Source organism: Triticum urartu, chromosome 1 (assembly GCF_003073215.2).
Source record: "Triticum urartu cultivar G1812 chromosome 1, Tu2.1, whole genome shotgun sequence".
Lineage (NCBI taxonomy): Eukaryota > Viridiplantae > Streptophyta > Magnoliopsida > Poales > Poaceae > Triticum > Triticum urartu.
The window spans coordinates 48980137-48999864 of record NC_053022.1 but is presented as its reverse complement, the minus strand read 5'-3'; the positions used below and the strand labels follow the sequence as shown (position 1 = coordinate 48999864).

General features: G+C 43.2%; 1 long non-coding RNA gene across 2 annotated transcripts; it reads right to left on the bottom strand.

The window, feature by feature from the left end:
- Positions 1 to 2002: 2002 nt before the first annotated feature.
- On the bottom strand, positions 2003 to 5991 carry LOC125546221. 2 transcript variants are annotated; one of them, XR_007300493.1, is made up of 6 exons: positions 5936 to 5991; positions 5647 to 5853; positions 4973 to 5305; positions 4254 to 4743; positions 4038 to 4102; positions 2003 to 3795 (listed from the first exon to the last, which is right to left on the bottom strand). It is a non-coding gene; the product is annotated as an uncharacterized LOC125546221 (long non-coding RNA). The 2 variants fall into 2 exon arrangements; XR_007300492.1 differs by having other exon boundaries at positions 4254 to 5305.
- Positions 5992 to 19728: the final 13737 nt, after the last annotated feature.

Below are 19728 nucleotides of genomic sequence, written 5' to 3'. Positions count from 1 at the left end.
ATTTCAACCATTAGTATCATCGTATGCAGCTAGCAAAAAAGTATGGTTGAGACTTTAAAGGAGAACAAACACAACAAATATAACTTTCATTTTCTATTGAGAAACCATGCAACCATTAAAAGCCACATAATTTTATGGGATCTTTCTATTGCTATATTTTCTTGTTCTCTCAAATCCCCCCCCCCCCACCCCCCTTGCTGTGAAGTGCTTCGAAAAAGCTTCAATGATAATTTTTTAAGATTCTTGATCATCTGAAAGATTTTACTTGTTATAAGAAAATATGAATGTACAACTTTGCCATGTGATCGCTGGTATACAATTAAAAAACATAGGATTATTTAAAGACTGCGGATTTCTCCTGCATCCATCGTTGCACAAATGATGTCACTACTAAGCATAGGGGAGCATTATTTCCTACTACATTATCTTTGCATAAGTCAATAGTGAAGATATAGATGGTGAAAGGCACGGATGCAACTCCAGAGAGGTGTTCGCAATGAAAGGCAAAATCCTATGACCACAAAAATTTCATGGAGGCACTATTGCTTAATGGGGGGGGGGGGGGGGGGGTATTATCCTTCATTAATTGGGAGAACATATATTTTAAGTCGTAAGTCAACAATCCTGATAATTAAATCTTTACCTGACAACAACCGGGTAGTTGCGCATCCTATATATACTTAAGAAGTTCACCCCCACTACTTGATTTATCTCAACATGCAGCATAGCCACGTCATCATCCAATCACATCCAGCCATGTCACACCTCATGCAGTCCCACTCAATACCACGTCATTTTTCTTTTCAAAAAAGAACAATTGATCAATTGATAGCTTTTCCTCCTATTTAATGAACGTGAAGGTCCCACATGTGAAAGCAATCTTCCCCTTCCAGCAACCTTCCTATACTAGTAAGCATGCACGTGCAATGCACGTCTCGACTGAAAGCATGTTATACTATGAAATATAAATATTTATATCATAACATAGAATAATTCTCTTAGAGGATTTTAAATTTGATGCAAGGTGGATAGAATTCCCAAGTCATAAAGACGTGTCAGATTGTTTCATGAACCAACGTGCCTCATACCCAAATAGGGAAACGTCAGGCGTCAGCTGGGCGATCACATTCGGCGACCGCCCCCCTCCTGAGTTGTACGATCAGGACATGTGCGTCGTTGGATTTGCCCGACTACCCTAGCTTCTGTGCCCCCTCAGCACCACTTGTTGCGCCACTTCCCAACAAACGTCGGTCTCCCGCATCACTGCTTGCAGTGCCCCACTCCACAGCTCCACCGTAGTCGACGCTGGTCGCCCCGCGTCACCACTCACATCAATGAAACACAGTGTTTGCAGCACCGCCTCACTCGACACAGAATAGCTGTCGCCGGCTCGCCAGTGCTTCTCGCCTCCCTCGCAGAACGGTGTCGGTCCGCTCGCAGTAGCAAACCAGCATGTTGCATTGATATCACATCTTTATCACCAAAATAAGGCTACTCATTACCTACAACTAATGTGGTTCAGTGGCTAGCCCTTCCAGGGCCATACTAGGCGACAACCCATACATAACCAGTCAGGTTTCCCGGGCCATACTAAGCAAGGACCCATACATAACCAAAAACCAAACCTGTCTAACAGACAATGCAGATGCCTAAGCTGGTGAAATATTATGTGGAGATCCTGACCAATAATTTGACATCATTTAGGGTTCATTCTTCCATGGTCAGGTCCTGACCAATGGAGGTATAACAAAATTTGCAATGTATCCATTTTAAATAGAATGTGCATCCTGTAACTTTCACAAAAAGTACAGGCATGTCCTATGCCCAAATAAGGCCAGGTCAACAAATTTTCTGAAAAATACAGGTAGTCGTTCGAGATTGTAAGTCTATTAGTAGCTCTTCGATGACAAAATCTAATAGTGATCAGGATGGACATCCATCGTGTCTCTAATTTGGGGCTCTACTTAGCCTTTGTTTGTTTCGTATGAATTTAGGTGGTCCATCAAATTTTCATCTAAGCTCAATAAAACAGAGCCATGCATAGCCAGTCATTACACGGCCAATAGCAATTGTACACAAAATAGCTCACCCTGAACCGACAAAAGCATCAACTATGATCAGCGACGCATGTGAAATCACATCCTAAGTCCTAAAAGTATAGGGCTACTGAATATTAGGGAACATGAAAGCAGCAAGGCAATGACAAATGGACCAGTTCCATGGCAGCATGATATCTCTGCCCTCCTATCCTTGTGAATCTTGGTTATTGACAGGGAAAAACTTCTGAGTTGCCTTCCTTGGTTTGTGGGTATAGACCCCTGCAGTGTACAACTTTCTGTAGAAAAATGTAAAATGTTAACACTATTCTAAATGGATTTGCTAATAAAACTCTAAATTCAAGTAGGTGTGAGTGCAAACCATGCAGAACCATTCTTTCAGCCAATCAACATCGTTTTAAAGCAAAAGAAATTGAGAAATAAAGAACACATCTACGCAGACCATGGCAAGTTGTCTCTGCATAATATACCGACAAACTTTGCAAACATGTATAGAAAAAGGACCTTATAAATCACGTACATATGAATATGTCTTCTCTAAATGTAGGCCCTAGTTGAGAAGCAAGCCAGATCTGGACATTCAGTAACTAAAGCCACAAACTTATCCACCTCTTCACCCTTGATCAACATATTCTATAAGATAGTAGTATATCTGTGTATGCAGTGAACAAGGCCCGTATGTTGCAACGGAAGAACACTCATGAATGTAATCAACTGAACTAAAAATTTTGCTAATATGTCTAGCATCACACACCTCTCCTCCTCGTTCCACCTCACCACAATTGCATTACATATTATGGTTATACATATCCTCAAACGTGTAAGAACTAATATTTTCTTTCTCACGTGTATGAAGAAATACTTACATTTACATGCTAGAAACAAATAGGATGAAAAGTACATATGTCGTTCATTGTTGTCCTTGTATAAAAACAGTACAAACAAAGACATAAACTCACTAATCCTTGTTGTCTGTCTTTATTTACAGAGCATTTAACCTCTGCCTCATTGAAAGTATTCAAAACACAGATTTCCGCAAACTATAGGTAAAAGCTCCAATTTCCACTAAAACAGGAACCAAATATTGCAGCATAACATTTTATCACTTAGTAGTTAGAAAGAACAAAAATTGAGGCTATTATACCCAGTGAGTATAGTAATACCTTCAATTCTTCAAAGAACAAAAAATGAGCTAATATACTCGGTGAGTAAGCATATAATCATTCAAAGTAACCAAGGTCAGAGGTAAGCAGAAACTATAAATACCATGTGCTCTCGCTTCTTTCTGTACAAAAATACGCACCATTTTATACAAAAAACTGTACATGGTCAGGATTAAACTAATTGTGAACTCATAATCTGAACTTCAAAGAACCAAGTTTTCTTACTCTAAGACAAGAGTATAAATAATGATATGTAAATGAATAATCATAATCTAAACCAAGTTCTCGTATGATGTGCAGGAGTTACATTTCAAAAACAGTTTGTAACGCATGGCAATACAATGTGATAATCAGGCTTCAGTCATAATGGGTGAAGAATGCCTACCAGTATATCTACATCTCAGGCCTAATAAGAAACAATGAAAATGCAGTCAAGATGGTGAACAAGCTAACTTTCTTTCCCATTGAATCTTTGATATAACCACGGTAGTGCGAACCAATGACTTTGAGCTTGTCAAATGGACGCTTCTCCCATAGTTCTTTATGCCCCCTTCAATACTTGTTCCCTTTGCTGCCTGCACATAGGAGCGGTTTAGATACCAAGATAACATAAGATATAATATATATCCATTCCGAAGCTTTCGACTTTAGTGGTGATACAATCTAGCTGCTATGATTACTCTAGTGGACATATAAACAGGACAAATGACAAGCCCTAGACATCAAATAAAGACTTTGTGGGAGGTAACATCCTTCTCGATATGATTTCATGAAAAGTTCCACATAGGGTATATAAGTCTCAGCATGCAGCATGTACCTTTTGTCAATGTCAACATACTCAAATAGGAATAGGTCTTCTTCACCAAGTTCCAATGTAATAGGCTGTTGAGAAAAAAGATGCAATACCAAAGGTAAGAACGGTCTCTTGGCCAGTATATTCTGATAATTAGTCTAAAGGAGAAAAAACGCATAATGGGTGATAAATTAGTACAAAGATAAATAAAATTATAGAAATGTGGAAGAAAACCTCGACCTTAGGAGTTGCGGGAACCATAATCATTTTACCAGTTTCATAGCTCCCAATAAATGCAAACTGGGAGTTCATCCATCTCATCACCTGATGACCTCTTGGACTTAAGTAGAGATGATTTCTGAAACAAAATGTGAGATGTTTAACCTTGGCCTCACCCAAACACACTTCTGTACTTTCTTTCGCAAATATATATTCAAATAGCTTGCATATAAATTGGTGTCAAAAAAGAGCCAACTTAATCAAATGGCCTTGCTGCATATAATCAATAACCTTCAAGGTATTTGGAAGTACATATTTGTTTTATGAAAACCCATAATAAAGTTCTTCATTTGCATCTCTTGTTATAACCCAACTGAAATTTAATAAAATCTCTGAGGTGAAAAACATATATAAAATAATAGACAAAAATAAGTAGGATTGAGCACATCCCATGTGTTGTGTCAAGGGTAATTGTCAAGATTTTTGAGGACGACCCATCATGAACCAACACCTGCACAATGGTCTAGTTTAGTAAAGAAAATCAAAGTTCAGAAGCATGTTAACAAATAGTTGAGAAAACATCTTGAAGCAGAGGGAATATCATGAGAGCTTGATTAACATTGTTCTCCACAAGTTGACTACTCCTTTTTTTTCAACGTTGACCTCCATATGAAATATCTTATAAAGCATTGCAAGCTAGAAAATATGTAAGACACACTGGAAGAATAAAAAGAATGTACCTTGAGGCTCTTCTCATCCTTTTCTGGAATAGCTCTTCTCATCCTTTTCTAGAATAGCTTTTTTTAGCATAGTGCTTACCCGATGTTCTAGAAAATTCACTAATAACAGGAACAACAAAGATTACATTGCATCAAAGAAACAAAAAAAAATGTAGCCAAGTAATTCTAGCATGGTACTACTTCACTATTCAGCATGCTTTTTTATCAATCTACACTTGTGCCCCACTAAAAATCCTTTGTAAATCACCACTTCAATCTAGTGTTGGGATAAAAATAAAATGTCGAATATAATCCCTCAACAGCAATATACACATGTGCCATCCACTTATCCACCTGCAAAGCAAAATCATCGGCATCAGTAGGATGTCCAGAGCATGCTATAGTCTAGCCGTCCCAAACTTTTCTATGATTTTGAAAACAAAACTATGATTTAGAAACGGAAGCATCAGCTTTTGACTCATCGATTAATCCGGAGATATAGAAACTGAGAAATAGCAAAGGGCAATGCTTTGGTCAAGAGAATTAGGAAAGACTAATCACCGTACTGTACCAAAGTAGCAGTCGGGTATGGTGTTCAGTACGAGTGTATATGGGGAGATGGTGATGGACGCTCTTGTTTGACAGGCCAATAAAATGCCAAGATAATTAGCAGAATTCAAGAGGAGATGGAGAACCTGGTGGCCGCCTCGCCGGATGCCTTCTCCGCAGCTTGACACCGTGCCGCCGACGCCAGTGTGTGCACGCGCTCCTAGCCTTATGGTTCCATTCAATGCGTGATGCATCATCTTACTACAACGACCTGTGGCCGCTGAAACTAATCACACACACGCATGCATACAAACCAGATCAAAGATCAGGTGTTGCCGGCAAGCCCTTGCGACCTGTTCAATCCAGATTGGTGGCTCAAAGACTACTGATGCACATGAAGCTTATAGACAGACATTGGGTACAGAGGAGGACAACCATGGAGATGGAGGCCGATGTGGGAGGCGCCAGAAGGTGGTGCGCCCCGGTGGTAACTGTCGTCCAAACCAAGGGCGTGTACGGCCTCGGCGCGGAGGAGACGAAGCCGGGGCTATGCAGATGGATGAGGGTATGGACGCGGGAGACGACGGTCTTGCGGCGGCCCACCGCCGGTTGCCAGCTACTGGATGGCGGCGAAGGGGGTGGCTCCGGCGGCCCCGCCAAGCTGAGCGGCGGGGAGGAGGAGGAGATGGCGAGAGGTCGTGCGGGCGCGGAGGAACGGCCCGTGCGGGAGGATGCGGGGTTTTTTTTTCTAACCACGAAGCAGGGTTAGCGATGGCCTTAATGCGTGGCTTGTAGCTACAAACACGGAAGGATTATGGACTATCAGGTTGTTGTAAATGAACGGACCTGATTGTTTGGATCTGCCCCTCTCTTTCTTTTATAGAGGTAGTAGATGGCATGGTGGATAATTAAAGTGTAAAACGCGTTTAGTATACTGGAGGGATGTTGACCATCAAATTGCAGGTTTTGATGGATATGATGATCTGGTTCTCCGCCCTCTCTTTCTTTTATAATGATAGTAGATTAAATTTAGCTTACATACTGGATTAGCTCCGAAGCCAAAGGTCATAGATACGTGCAGGCGTTCTGTTCTCATCTTCAGCAAATATAATTTCCATCCGAACAGCCATCTTTCCTCGGGATTTTTTTTTTGCAGATCTTTTAAATTTAGCTTACTTCTTTTTATTCAACGGAAATACACGATCTTCTCCTCTTCCCGGTCTCTTCCCCTTCTCGCCCCTTTTTATCCCCTGTCTTCCCGATCTCTCACTCTCCCATAGTAGGAACGAACCGGGGTGAGCGCAGCAGACGATTGCCCAATGTTGGGAGGCGTCAATGGGGATAGATTGGAGCTCCTTTTGCAGAGACGGATCCCTCCTCTCTCTCTCTCTCTCTCTCTCTCTTCAATACAACGCTTCTAATCCCCAGTCCATGATTCATGTAGGTACATCCCGTTCCAGTGCTCGCACGTACATTAACCATGGTAATTGCCGCCGGTGTTGGGATCTGGGCGGACGGACCTGAGTGCGCGCGGCCGGTTGGTGTAGACGCCGTCGTGGGCGAGGCTCCACTTGAGCAGGCCGTTTCAGTCGGGGCCGCCTCCTGCTCCTTACTTGGCCATGGTCTCATGGTTGCCGACGGAGAGATAGACGCTGCTGCCGGTGCGGTGGGTTCCTAACTTCTTCGTGGATACCATTGCCTCCATTGACTCCCCGCTCCTCTTTGTAGTATATTTATGGTGATGTAGCTATTGGTTTTCACAGCATAATTTTGGTGTTTTCCAGCACTATGCATTCTCTTTTGATGTGCTAAAATGTTATGCAGCTATTAGATTTGACTAATTCTGATAACATTGCGCATATATTGATTGTTTCATTCATTTTTTTAAGTAACATCTATGCGTTTCAATCTATTTTTGCTAGAGATCTTGATGTATGCACACAAAAAGGGGGCACTGAAGTCACTGAAACCCCTGGCAAGAAAATGGTAGTTGCTGAAATTTTGCAATGATGCCTGTTTCTTCATGCTTCCGCTGGAAAGGTTATAAAACATCACGTGCTACCTGGTAATTCAACCAATTATGAAGTGGCATGATACTTAGTTTTTTCTAATTCTGAACCATTTTCTAATTTTCCTTTTCTTCCTGAATATTACGTCTCACACATGCAACGGTGTGATGGTATATAGAAGTTCATATTTCTAAGGCACATCATATACATGTTTTACCAGTAATCATCATGGCTTGCTTCCTTTCTTCATTGGAATTCCAAAAATTGACAATAATGTTTCAAAAATTAAGTATTTATTTTCCGAGAACTGAAAATATGATAATTATGGCTCCTTGAGATAAAGATTCATGTTTCTTGACATTCATGTGCTACTTTTGTGCATTTTATTTGCTTAGTCACACTCAAGAGTTCCCAGCTGGTGTCATAAGCTCACTTAAATTTCATAAAATTTAGGTTGTGTGATTCACAAGATGACAAATAAAAGACATATGGGGGTTATGAATCTTCTGCAAACTATTATTTCTCTCTATTGGTAGTTGGTTTGCTTAATTTGTATTTTGAATATGATGCTCATGCAGTACTGTCGCCATCCGACGAACGCGCACTGCATGATGTGTCTAGCAGTAGTAACAGCCCGGTTGAAGCATCGGCTTGGTCAGGAGAAGGAGCACTATTATGGCAACAGGTTTCACGACATCTATAATGCAGTCAGCTACGGCAGAAAAGATACTGCTATAACGACTATTTAGGCACACTGGAGATCCGAGATCAATTATGGACTGCAAACATGCTATCGATGGTCTCATTTTCCCTGATGCATTGTGTTTGCGCATAACAAAAAGTTTTATTAACCATGTTACCAGACCATTCATGAAGACAATATCATCATCCAACTGATTCAAATTATATTCTTTCATTACCTTTTGAGCTCACATTTGCACATATATTACAATTGTGCATTGCTGAAGATGTCCGATGTATTTAGTTTGTAAAAGTGTAGAGGTAGCTGCCCTATTGAGCGTTGGCGCCTATGAAAAATCTCTATGGTAATGTTACAGATGGATCGTGTATTACTCCCATCCTATCACAGTACAGAAATCAAAGGCATGTTGAATTCGCTACACATCACAAGGTAGGTAAAAGATCTCCATGGTCTCACCTAAGAAAATCTCTATGAGCATGATAAAATTTTCAGCCAAATTATTGAGCATAATGTAAATTATGGTAATACTACTGTAGTGGTATTCTACTGCGGGAGTAGCTCATGTTGGGGAACGTAGTAATTTCAAAAAAATTCCTACGCACACGCAAGATCATGGTGATGCATAGCAATGAGAGGGGAGAGTGTGATCTACGTACCCTTGTAGATCGACAACGGAAGCGTTTGGTTGATATAGTCGTACGTCTCCACGGCCCGACCGATCAAGCACCGAAACTACGGCACCTCCGAGTTCTAGCACACGTTCAGCTCGATGACGATCCCCGGACTCCGATCCAGCAAAGTGTCGGGGAAGAGTTCCGTCAGCACGACGGCGTGGTGACGATCTTGATATACTACTGTCGCAGGGCTTCGCCTAAGCACCGCTACAATATTATCGAGGACTATGGTGGCAGGGGGCGCCGCACACGGCTAAGAATATGATCGCGTGGATCAACTTGTGTGTCTATGGGGTGCCCCCTGCCCCCGTATATAAAGGAGTGGAGGAGGGGAGGGCCGGCCCTCTCTATGGCGCGCCCTAGGGAGTCCTACTCCCACCGGGAGTAGGATTCCCCCTTTCCTAGTCCAACTAGGATTCCTTCCATGTAGTAGGAGTAGGAGACAAGGAAGGGGAAAGGAGAAGGGAAGGAAGGAGGGGGCGCAGCCCCTCCCCCTAGTCCAATTCGGACTAGGCCTTGGGGGCGCGCGGCCTGCCCTAGGCAGCCCCTCTCTCTTTCCCGTATGGCCCAATAAGGCCCAATACTTCTCCCCCCGTATTCCCGTAACTCCCCGGTACTCCGAAAAATACCCGAATCACTCGGAACCTTTCCGATGTCCGAATATAGTCGTCCAATATATCAATCTTTACGTCTTGACCATTTCAAGACTCCTCGTCATGTCCCTGATCTCATACGGGACTCCGAACTCCTTCGGTACGTCAAAACTCATAAACTCATAATATAACTATCATCGAAACCTTAAGCGTGCGGACCCTACGGGTTTGAGAACAATGTAGACATGACCGAGACACGTCTCCGGTCAATAACCAATAGCGGAACCTGGATGCTCATATTGGCTCCCACATATTCTACGAAGATCTTTATCGGTCAGACCGCATAACAACATACGTTGTTCCCTTTGTCATCGGTATGTTACTTGCCCGAGATTCGATCGTCGGTATCTCAATACCTAGTTCAATCTCGTTACCGGCAAGTCTCTTTACTCGTTTCGTAATACATCATCTTGCAACTAACTCATTAGTTGCAATGCTTGCAAGGCTTATGTGATGTGCATTACCGAGAGGGCCCAGAGATACCTCTCCGACAATCGGAGTGACAAATCCTAATCTTAAAATACGCCAACCCAACATTACCTTTGGAGACACCTGTAGAGCTCTTTAATCACCCAGTTTACGTTGTGAACGTTGGTAGCACACAAAGTGTTTCCCGGCACGGAGTTGCATAATCTCATAGTCATAGGAACATGTATAAGTCATGAAGAAAGCAATAGCAACATACTAAACGATCGGGTGCTAAGCTAATGGAATGGGTCATGTCAATCAGATCATTCATCTAATGATGTGACCCCGTTAATCAAATAACAACTCTTTGTCCATGGTTAGGAAACATAACCATCTTTGATTAACGAGCTAGTCAAGTAGAGGCATACTAGTGACACTCTGTTTGTCTATGTATTCACACATGTATTATGTTTTCCGGTTAATACAATTCTAGCATGAACAATAAACATTTATCATGAAATAAGGAAATAAATAATAACTTTATTATTGCCTCTAGGGCATATTTCCTTCAGCTCATTGGTCTGAGGCTCAAGTTCCAGGTAAGTCCAGTAGGTATACCTGCATACAATTTTGCTGTGATGTTCAAGCTGTCAAGCTAGCATGGTAGGAATCAGATGTGCAGGTGAAAGGGTCATCTCGACTGGAATGTAAGCCAACTAATCTAATATGAGTATGTAAATCATCTTTACTACCAATGGTTCTTTGCTGGTAGAACGACTAGCTAGCGATATCACCATATCGTGCCTCGGATGTTATGGTTTCAATAATTTTACACTCAGCTGCTGGGGTTACTAGACCACTGCGTTAATAGTTTAGCACCCGAGGAAGATTTTTTTTTAAGTATGAGAAATTCCATTGAATTAAGCATGATTGCAATAGAGCACTCAATAAATTATATATGTTTTGTAACTGTTCAATTGTCAATGCATTACGTGATTTCTGCAATGCACAATATATAGTTCTGTTGTAAAGATGTCATTGATGATAGGCATTTTATCCATTCCTATATACATATCTATTCTCACCTTATTACACACGTTTTTGAGTGTGTAAGATCACCACATCCCATGTATTTTATAGAAACTATCATGGTATGCACTAAAAATTCTCCGTAACAACGCACGTGTCTGATTCAAATAGTTGATCACCATTACCTATATTTCTTTTAACATGTGAATATACCAATACAATATGCAACCATGTACGGGAAAACATCCATTTCAATCAGGCCTCATTCGGTTTGAAGGATTTTCGTAGGAAAAACATAGGAATAAGGATTCCAAAGGAAAATTTCCTATGTATGCATTCGGTTTGTAGGAAATGCGTGCATGAATTTCGTAGGAATACTACTCATTTCCCGTGTTTTTGAAGGAAACTACACATCCACTCAAAGCTCATTTTACGCGTAGGAACGAGGCAAGTCAATTCCTTAGGATGGAAGTGCCATCCTATCATATTCCTATACTACTCCTAATTCCTACGTTTTGATTTCCTCCAAACCGAATGAGCCCTCATTCATGCATGGGAAAATACATCCGTCATTTTATAAAACTTATATTCAATAATGGTTGTACAACTGTACAATAATCAAATGATTATGTATATCTATTTTTATTTAACTAAAGTTCATATTATAAATCTAAATATGCATGTTTCATACAACAAAATATCACTGAAATATCTTGCAACCAATTCCCGCAACAACGTGCGGGGTATTATCTAGTTTTTTAAGTGCGGCACCTTTGGTGTTAGAAATGTAAAACGAGGCGATTGCGCATCTTAACAAACTAAATTTGCAGATGAATTTTGTGTGCAACTCTATATCTCAAAATGTGCAACTTGGTCGACTAGAAACAACAATTTCCTAGTCGTGTTAGAAATAAAGAAATTGTTCAAATAGATACCGGAGGCATGCATTGTTTGCAAAATATGTTGTTCCGTTGCAACTCATGATATCATTTTATGCTAGTTTCATCGTAAAAAAGGAGCATTACAGTGCTTATATATACAACTATGATCGAACAGGTTTCAGTGTGGAAAGAACCATTCAGAAGCTGCATTCCGCATGAAGCAACCTTCACTCAGTGAAGCAACGCTAACCGTGCCACTTGCCATGTCATATACACAATAGCTAGGAATGCACTCGACGAACTTGTCGCAATCGTAGCACCTGCAGGGGCTGGCTGTGATCCACTGGCATGCCCAGTCGGTGCCCAAAAGAAACACACGGTTGCCTCCTCCGAATCTGATGCCCGTGTGCTCCATGGTGGATGATCCAATTGCCCTCGAGCAAGTGTTGCTGATGAAGAGAACCTGGTCAACCAAGTCCTGGACTTCTGTGCACTCTTTCTTTTCCAAATCCGCCTCGAACACCTGCAGTCTTATCATGGTACGATGAATCCCGTCCCCGCCAGGGACGCTCCATCGCACCATTAGTAGCTTTGTCTCGTCGGATGATACGACTAGACGGAGCTTCACCCGCAAGTATTCAGATAAATCGACCGCCGACGCCGCTGTGGCAGGCCGTTTCTCAATGATGTGTTCAACGTGGCAAGGTTGCGTGGCCTCGTGGACGAAGAGCTCCTCGGTGGAAGTGAGAGCGAAGATCCGTCCACGGTGAAAGGCTATGTCCCTGTAATCAGACGCGCGAAGGAGTGACCATGAAAGCGTGCCGGGCCGATAAAATGCAAAACTAAACGTTCCTCCAGTGTAGAGGATCGCCGCGAGGAGATGAAATGAGCACACAATGATCTTATACATGGTTAAACGCGCCATGCCCATGCCACCCATCAGTGTCACCGTAATGCCACGGTCATGGGCGGCGACGTCGCAATCGTCTGTGCACTCATGGTAGCGACACGGGATCTCGATGGCGGGCGTGTTTCCTGAGCGAAGATCGCGCACGAACAACCCACCGGAGTGCTCGTACAGAAGCCAGCTGCCGAAGGAGGCATGGGGGTGGGAGTCCGGCGCGGCGAAGCGGTAAATTTTGCCGTCGACGATGCTCTGGTAGGAACCGACATGGAGGTTGATCCATGGCATGGCTGGCGGCCGCTGCTGCTTTGCGGCGAGGCGCCAGTCATGGCAGACAGCCCCGAAACTGAGGCGGTCGGCATGGGAGGGCAGGCGGCGGAGGATGAGGCCGACTAGCTCCTGCGGGAGGTCGGGCCATGGTGAAGGGCCATGGCTGCTGGTCTTGCCGAGACAGAGACCCATGGCACGATCGAGACGTTCTCCTTCTCCAGCAACAACGACAGACGTGATCAACTCCTATTCATGGATCTGTGTTTAATTAGGCACCGAACATGAACAGACTGCCCAAAATACTCCAACTTATATAAAGTTTCTGTAGATCAAACTTATATTAATCGTGTTTCCTTATGAACGTTTGGCACCAGTAGTACGTGTTCAAGTCCGAGTAGGTTCTGTTAGGGGGTGTCAGTGTCCAAAAGTTTTACACGAGCTAGAGCTTAAGGGACCGACCCACTCGGATTCCGACTCCAGGTCAGTGTAGGATCCACGATGCATATAATGACTCGCTCCATCCTCCCCCTCCCTCTCGCCCAGTCCTCCGATCCGATCCGGCGCACGTCTTCTTGGATCGATCGAGAGCGTGGCTTGGATCATATCATATCGTTGGCGAGTAAGTCTAGCCGTCAACTTCACACCTCGCCGACGGCAATGGACAAGCAGAAGACGGCGAGCTGCCTCGGCGTCCGCGCCGGAGGCATAAGGCGCAGCGCCAGGATCAGAGCCGCAAAGGCCGTGGACCTGGGCATCGATTCCGGCCTTCTCGCCGCGGAGGTCGGCAAACCCGTGGCCGCCGAGGAACGGAGTGATCAGGCGCCGCGGCCGTGGGAGCGCGAAGACGGGGGCACGACGCGGAACGCGAGGATCAGCGTCGCCGGGCCGGTGGACCTGGGCGTCGACCCCGGCGTGCTCGCCGCGGGGGTCGCGGAGTTCGTGGCGGACGCGGAACGGGGGCAGGCGCGGGGGCCGTGCAAGAGCGAGAACGAGGCAGTGACGCGTGGCGCCAGGATCAGCGTCGCCGGGCCGGTGGACCTGGGCGTCGACCCCGGCGTGCTCGCCGCGGCGGTCGCCGAGTTCGTGGCGGACGCACAACGGGGGCAGGCGGACCGGCGACCCAAGAGGTGCGCTCGCGCTCGGACGACGAGGGCGTCGAGCGGATGCATGCGGAAGAAGAGCCGGTGAGGGACAACGACTGCAGCGTCTCGTGAAGGTGGTCGTAGCTAAGCTAGCTAGGGATCTGCATGTACGTGTGCATGCTACGGATTACGCTCATGTATAGGAACGATAGCAAATTTAGGTACTAGTTTTCATCAAGTGTATACGAACGATATGAAAATACTCTATATTTTCTTCTGTATTAATTAACGTCGTACTTTTAAAGATTATTTTTCGCAATGGAGAACGGTGATTACTCTTTCTGTCCTGTGATATAAAAACGTTTTTCACATTAATATAGTGTAAAAAATGCTCTTATATTATGAAATTCAAACTACCTTATATTACAAGGTGATACAGTATATGCTTTTTTTTCTACGACACTAGTAGAAAAAAAACCATTTGTCCCGGTTCTAGAGGTACTAAAGCTCCCCCCCCCCCCCCCCCCCCCCCGCTTAGTCCCGGTTCTTACACGAACCGGGACTAAAGGCCGTTCACGTGGCCGCTGTCTGGAGCCAACCGGTACTAAATGTATTTTTACGAAAATAATTTTTTTTAAAAAAAATTGACTTTTTAAAATTTCATTTTCTGGATTATTTTCCAATTTAATCTCTAATCACCCCTCATTACTGTTTGACCAGATTTGACCATAGTTTGACCACAGTTTGACCATAGTTTGACCACAGTTTGACCAGATTTGATCAAAATTCAAAAAAAACTGTAATAATTATTTAGTAACACTAATATTCTTGAATAATTATTTAGTAACACTAAAACTTCTTGAATAAGTAGTTTGACCAAAATTTGACCTGATTTAACCAAATTCAAACAAAAAAACTAAAATTTGAGCATAACTTTTTTTCCTTTTAGAAATTGAGGATTCTAAAAATTTACAAACATGCTATAGGCGGTCAAAATTGGATGCGGATTTTCGTGCTGAACATTTTGATATATTATACGTTTTTTCGACATCGTATACAAAAGTTATAGCCGTTTTACTTTTTCATGACACTTTTTTGCAAAACATGTCCAAATTTAAGTTTTTTAATTTTCCTAACTAGTAGATGTAGTAATATAACTACATGTCGAAGAATTTTATTTTTTGAAGTTTTTGTCATTTTCTTTTGTTTTTTACAAAACTGAAAAGGCGATCCCTGGGGGGGTATAATTTGAAAATGGGACCTTTAGTCCCGGTTTGACACACGAACCGGGACTAAAGGGTGCAACGCCCTTTAGTCCCGGTTCGTGTCTCAAACCGGGACTAAAGGTCTAATCTTTAGTCCCGGTTTGAGATACGAACCGGGACTAAAGGGCATCACACCCTTTAGTCCCGGTTCGTGTCTCAAACCGGGACTAAAGGGCTTATTTGAACCGGGACTAATGCCTTTAGCCGCATAAAGCGGGACCAATGCTCACATTCGTCCCGGTTCATGACTGAATCGGGACTAATGGACTTATCTGGCCCGAACAAAAGCCCTATTTTCTACTAGTGCGAGAACGTGATACAGTACATGTTAAGGGACCTGGTTCTCATCGTTAAGGGACTTGATTCTCAAAAAAAATGAATATTAGGTGACTTGCTTATTGGCTAATCATAATTATCAGAAATTTTGTAAAGTGCACAGCAACACGAGTGCATCACAAATTTAGTCAAGAAAACAGAATAGATGAGTGCATCATCCATCCATTACATCATTTAGCCATTCCATTGATAATCTGCCTAGCACAAATCCTGCAAATAGTTGTACATTCCAGTAGTGAGACCAACCACTAGTAGCATGATAATGCCATGAAAACACCGGTATACATTGCAGTTCTCTCCATCTTTTCACATCTAGTCCTTATCGCATTAATTTCTTCGTTCTTCTCATGAATTTGTTGTGCCGGTACAACCTCTACTCCACTTCTTCTCCCTTGTTCAAGACATGCCTATCGACCACCAGACACTTCAGCATTCATTCTCCATATTGCATTCCTAAGATCAACAACTACTTACCAAACAAATGGGGAGAAAGGATCATCATGCCATGCAAAATACGCACAACCATCACTTTGAATCAACAGTTCATACAATCAAAAACGGGAAATCTCAAAGATGAATGAGGAAAATTCGATGGGAAGGAGGAAGATGGGGATCTTATAATCTCAAGCATCCAACAATAGTATCTTCTTTTAGGATTTTCGTAGCTCCAAGAAATCCAGCAGAGAGCCTTCTTGGCGGCTTGTAGTAGCATCGCCTCTCCGGCTTGTACACCAATGGATTCTCCCTATAGGGCACCGACGACCTAGATGGTGCCCTACGACGACGTCCTCCACCCGAGTACAACAAACCAAAGAACGGCACCATTGTCGATTGCTCAGTCGCTGCCCGCCTCCCTTCCTCGAACTCTAATGTTCCCCCCATCTATCCCGCACCGCAAGTTAAATGAACATCAAGCGGGGATCGACGTCAGTCCAACACGACGTCTGATTCCACCCTAATCCGTTCCACGTAAACAATCCCGATGCACAAATGAACTTTTAGCACAAATCAACCGAGAATAGAAAAGGCACGGTGAGAATCTCAAGGATTTCTAGTTCAAGGTTCATTTTAGACTTAAGAGTACAAATTCAAGTTTTTCTCCAGACTTTTCTTTTTTTAGAACTTGAGAAAAACCATATGAGTCCCAAGTTGACACACAACACTCATCAAGAAAATTGGGAAGAGCGAAGTGCACATTTTTTCCCTTTCCCCAAAAAAGAGAAAAGAAGTGTGCTTTCTGCGCCTTTTCATTTGATACCGCTCTAGCCCAAGAAAACGGAGCACTTACATCTCTCATGGGAGCGCCTATTTGGTGCAGTGCACGTTAGGAGGAGGTGCAACATGCACGCCTTTTGGGCCGGCCCACGTGCGGACGTTGTTTTTTTTTTGATTTTTTTCGGGATTAAAAAAGTTTCGAAATTTAAAAGAATTTTGAATTTTGAATTTTTTTTCAAGAAATCATAAAATGTTCACGCTTTGAATATTGAATTTTGAAAATTTTTATTCATGCTTTTGAAATCAAAAGTTCAGGTAATCAAAAAACGTTCATGATTTCCAAAAAAATGTTCGTCGATTCAAAAATTGTCTGTCAAACTGAAAAAATGTTCGCAAATTCAGAGAATATTCAATAATTTTGATTTTTTAACAAAATTCAAAATAGTTCATGAATTACAAAAAAGTTCATCCATTCAAACAATGTTCGCTGATTCAAAAAATGTTCATCAAAACAAAAAATGTTCATGAATTTCAAACATTGTTCTCCCAATTTCCAAAAAATGTCGTCAATTAAAAAAAGTTCACCGATTCAAAACATCATGTTCACGGGTTTCAAAAAAACTATTCACAATTTCAAAAATGTTTGTGAATTTGTAAGAAATAGTTGCAAATTCAAAAAATGTTCAAGTTTTTCAAAAATGTTAGCGAATTTATAAATGAAAGAAAAATGAAAAAGAGAAGAAAATGAAAAAGGAAAGAAAGAAAATGAAAAAAGAAAGTAAAGAACTAAAATGAAAAAAAGTAGAAACAACAAAAGAAAAAAAACTGGAAAGTGCTAACAGTCCGGTCCAAATATAAGTAGTGGCAGCGGATGGGTACGCGCTCGGTCTAATAAGTGACCAGAGAACCAAATGACCAGAACTGGATGTTCTCAACAATCGATGTTCTATCTCATGAGAGTTTCATTCTATTAGTGGTGACATTGTGGGCAATCTGGACAGCCAGACGAAAATTGTTGCATGAGGGTCAAAGCTTGATGTAAACCTATCTTTTTGTCATTGTTGATCTTGAAAAACTGAAGGAACCAGAGTCAGTAAGGGTGTCAGCCAGGGTAACAGTTGGCAACAAGAGATGGATCCCTCCACCACCCGGACATTTCAAATTCAATGTGGATGCAAGAGTATCAATTAATGGAAACTTGGGAACTGCAACTGTGGTATGTCGAGATGAGAAAGGAATTTATATGGGATTATCCTCTCTGGTCATTAGGGGATTAACTGATCCGGCGTCACTTGAAGCAACAGCTTGCCGTGAGGCGCTAGCACTGGCCACTGACCTTGGTATTCAACACTTGTGCGTCGTGTATGATTGCAAGCCGGCGGTCAACCTATTGACATAGAATGCAATCGAAATAGAGACAACTAGGCGGAAAAAAACCGAAAGGACATCTAGAAGGGATCACTCGCAATTCACAGAATGGTTATTAGTGAGATTAGAGATTGGATGAAATCTTTTATTGGATGTACCTTTTGTTTTGAAAGTAGAAATAACAATTCTACATAACTTAACTAGGCATTCGCTTTCTTTAGATCAAGATCGGCATACTTGGTTGGGTCATCCCCATGATCCGAACATTATTCCTGTAACCTTGACTATTGAGTAGTAAAGTCTAGCTATTTTCCCTAAAAAAAAGTAGGGACCTACCCGCCCGAATAGGGTTGTCCATCTCCTCACATCACACCTCAGTTCGAGATTTTCTCCGGTCCCTGTAATAATAACAAAAAAGAAATTTTCTCTAGTCTCTGTCGTCATGCAGGCCTCTCCTCCTACAGCGCGCCCGCGTGCCGGCATCGCGTGATCCGCACTCCGTGGTCGATCAGCCACCTTCTACCACCTCATGACCCTACTCCGTCACCCGCCGCTAGGAGTCAGCTCCTTCTGCAGCCACCGGTGGCCGCTGCCATCCCAAGTTAGCCCCAAAGAGGAGCTTGAGGGGGGGGGGGGGGGGGGGGGGGGGGGGGGGGGGGGGGGGGGGGGGGGGGGGGGGGGGGGGGGGGGGGGGGGGGGGGACCTGGGCCGTCGCCTCCCCAGCCTAAATGAGAAAGGCCCCTATGTACATACAGCCCACAACCCACAACCTATGTACACACAGCCCACAACCTAGAAGGCCCATTTATCAACTACTAGTCCTAGTCCTCCTCTTTGGGGAGGAACGAATCCAGCCGCAACCAACTCAATCTTCTTTGACCTGCGAGTTGCGACGGCAGACCCCTGAGCGTGGGGGTGGGGCACCGGCGTCCGGCCTGTTGGCCGCTGTGGCTTGCCGCCGTGGGGGGCGACCGCCGGCTGGTGGCCGGCCGGATTGGACTCGCCGGAACATCCGCTCTTCGGCTCCTGCCTCCGCCGCGAACAACACCAGACAACGTCGACGCCGCGCGGTGCCTCAGTGAGCCGGTGAGCAGACTGCCCTCGCTGGATCTCTCTCAATCTCTCCCCTATGGAAATTGTGGAAAGTTCAAATATTTTGATTCCACGAAAGAAAAAAAATCACCTTAGTTGAGGAGAATTCTAATTAGGTCATCTGGTCATGGATTTTGTACTGAAATAGAAAATGCCCTTTACAGCGAACCGAATTCTGCCCGTGGTTAAATAGGACTTTAGGGGTGCAAAAAAATGAAGAGCTCAGTTGTAGTGAACCGAATTCTGTACTGATTAGTAATAGATTTTGTAAGCTAATGTGAAGAAGATCGATATAATTATCTAAGTTTCTTGATATTTGCAATATCTAACTTGTTGTAT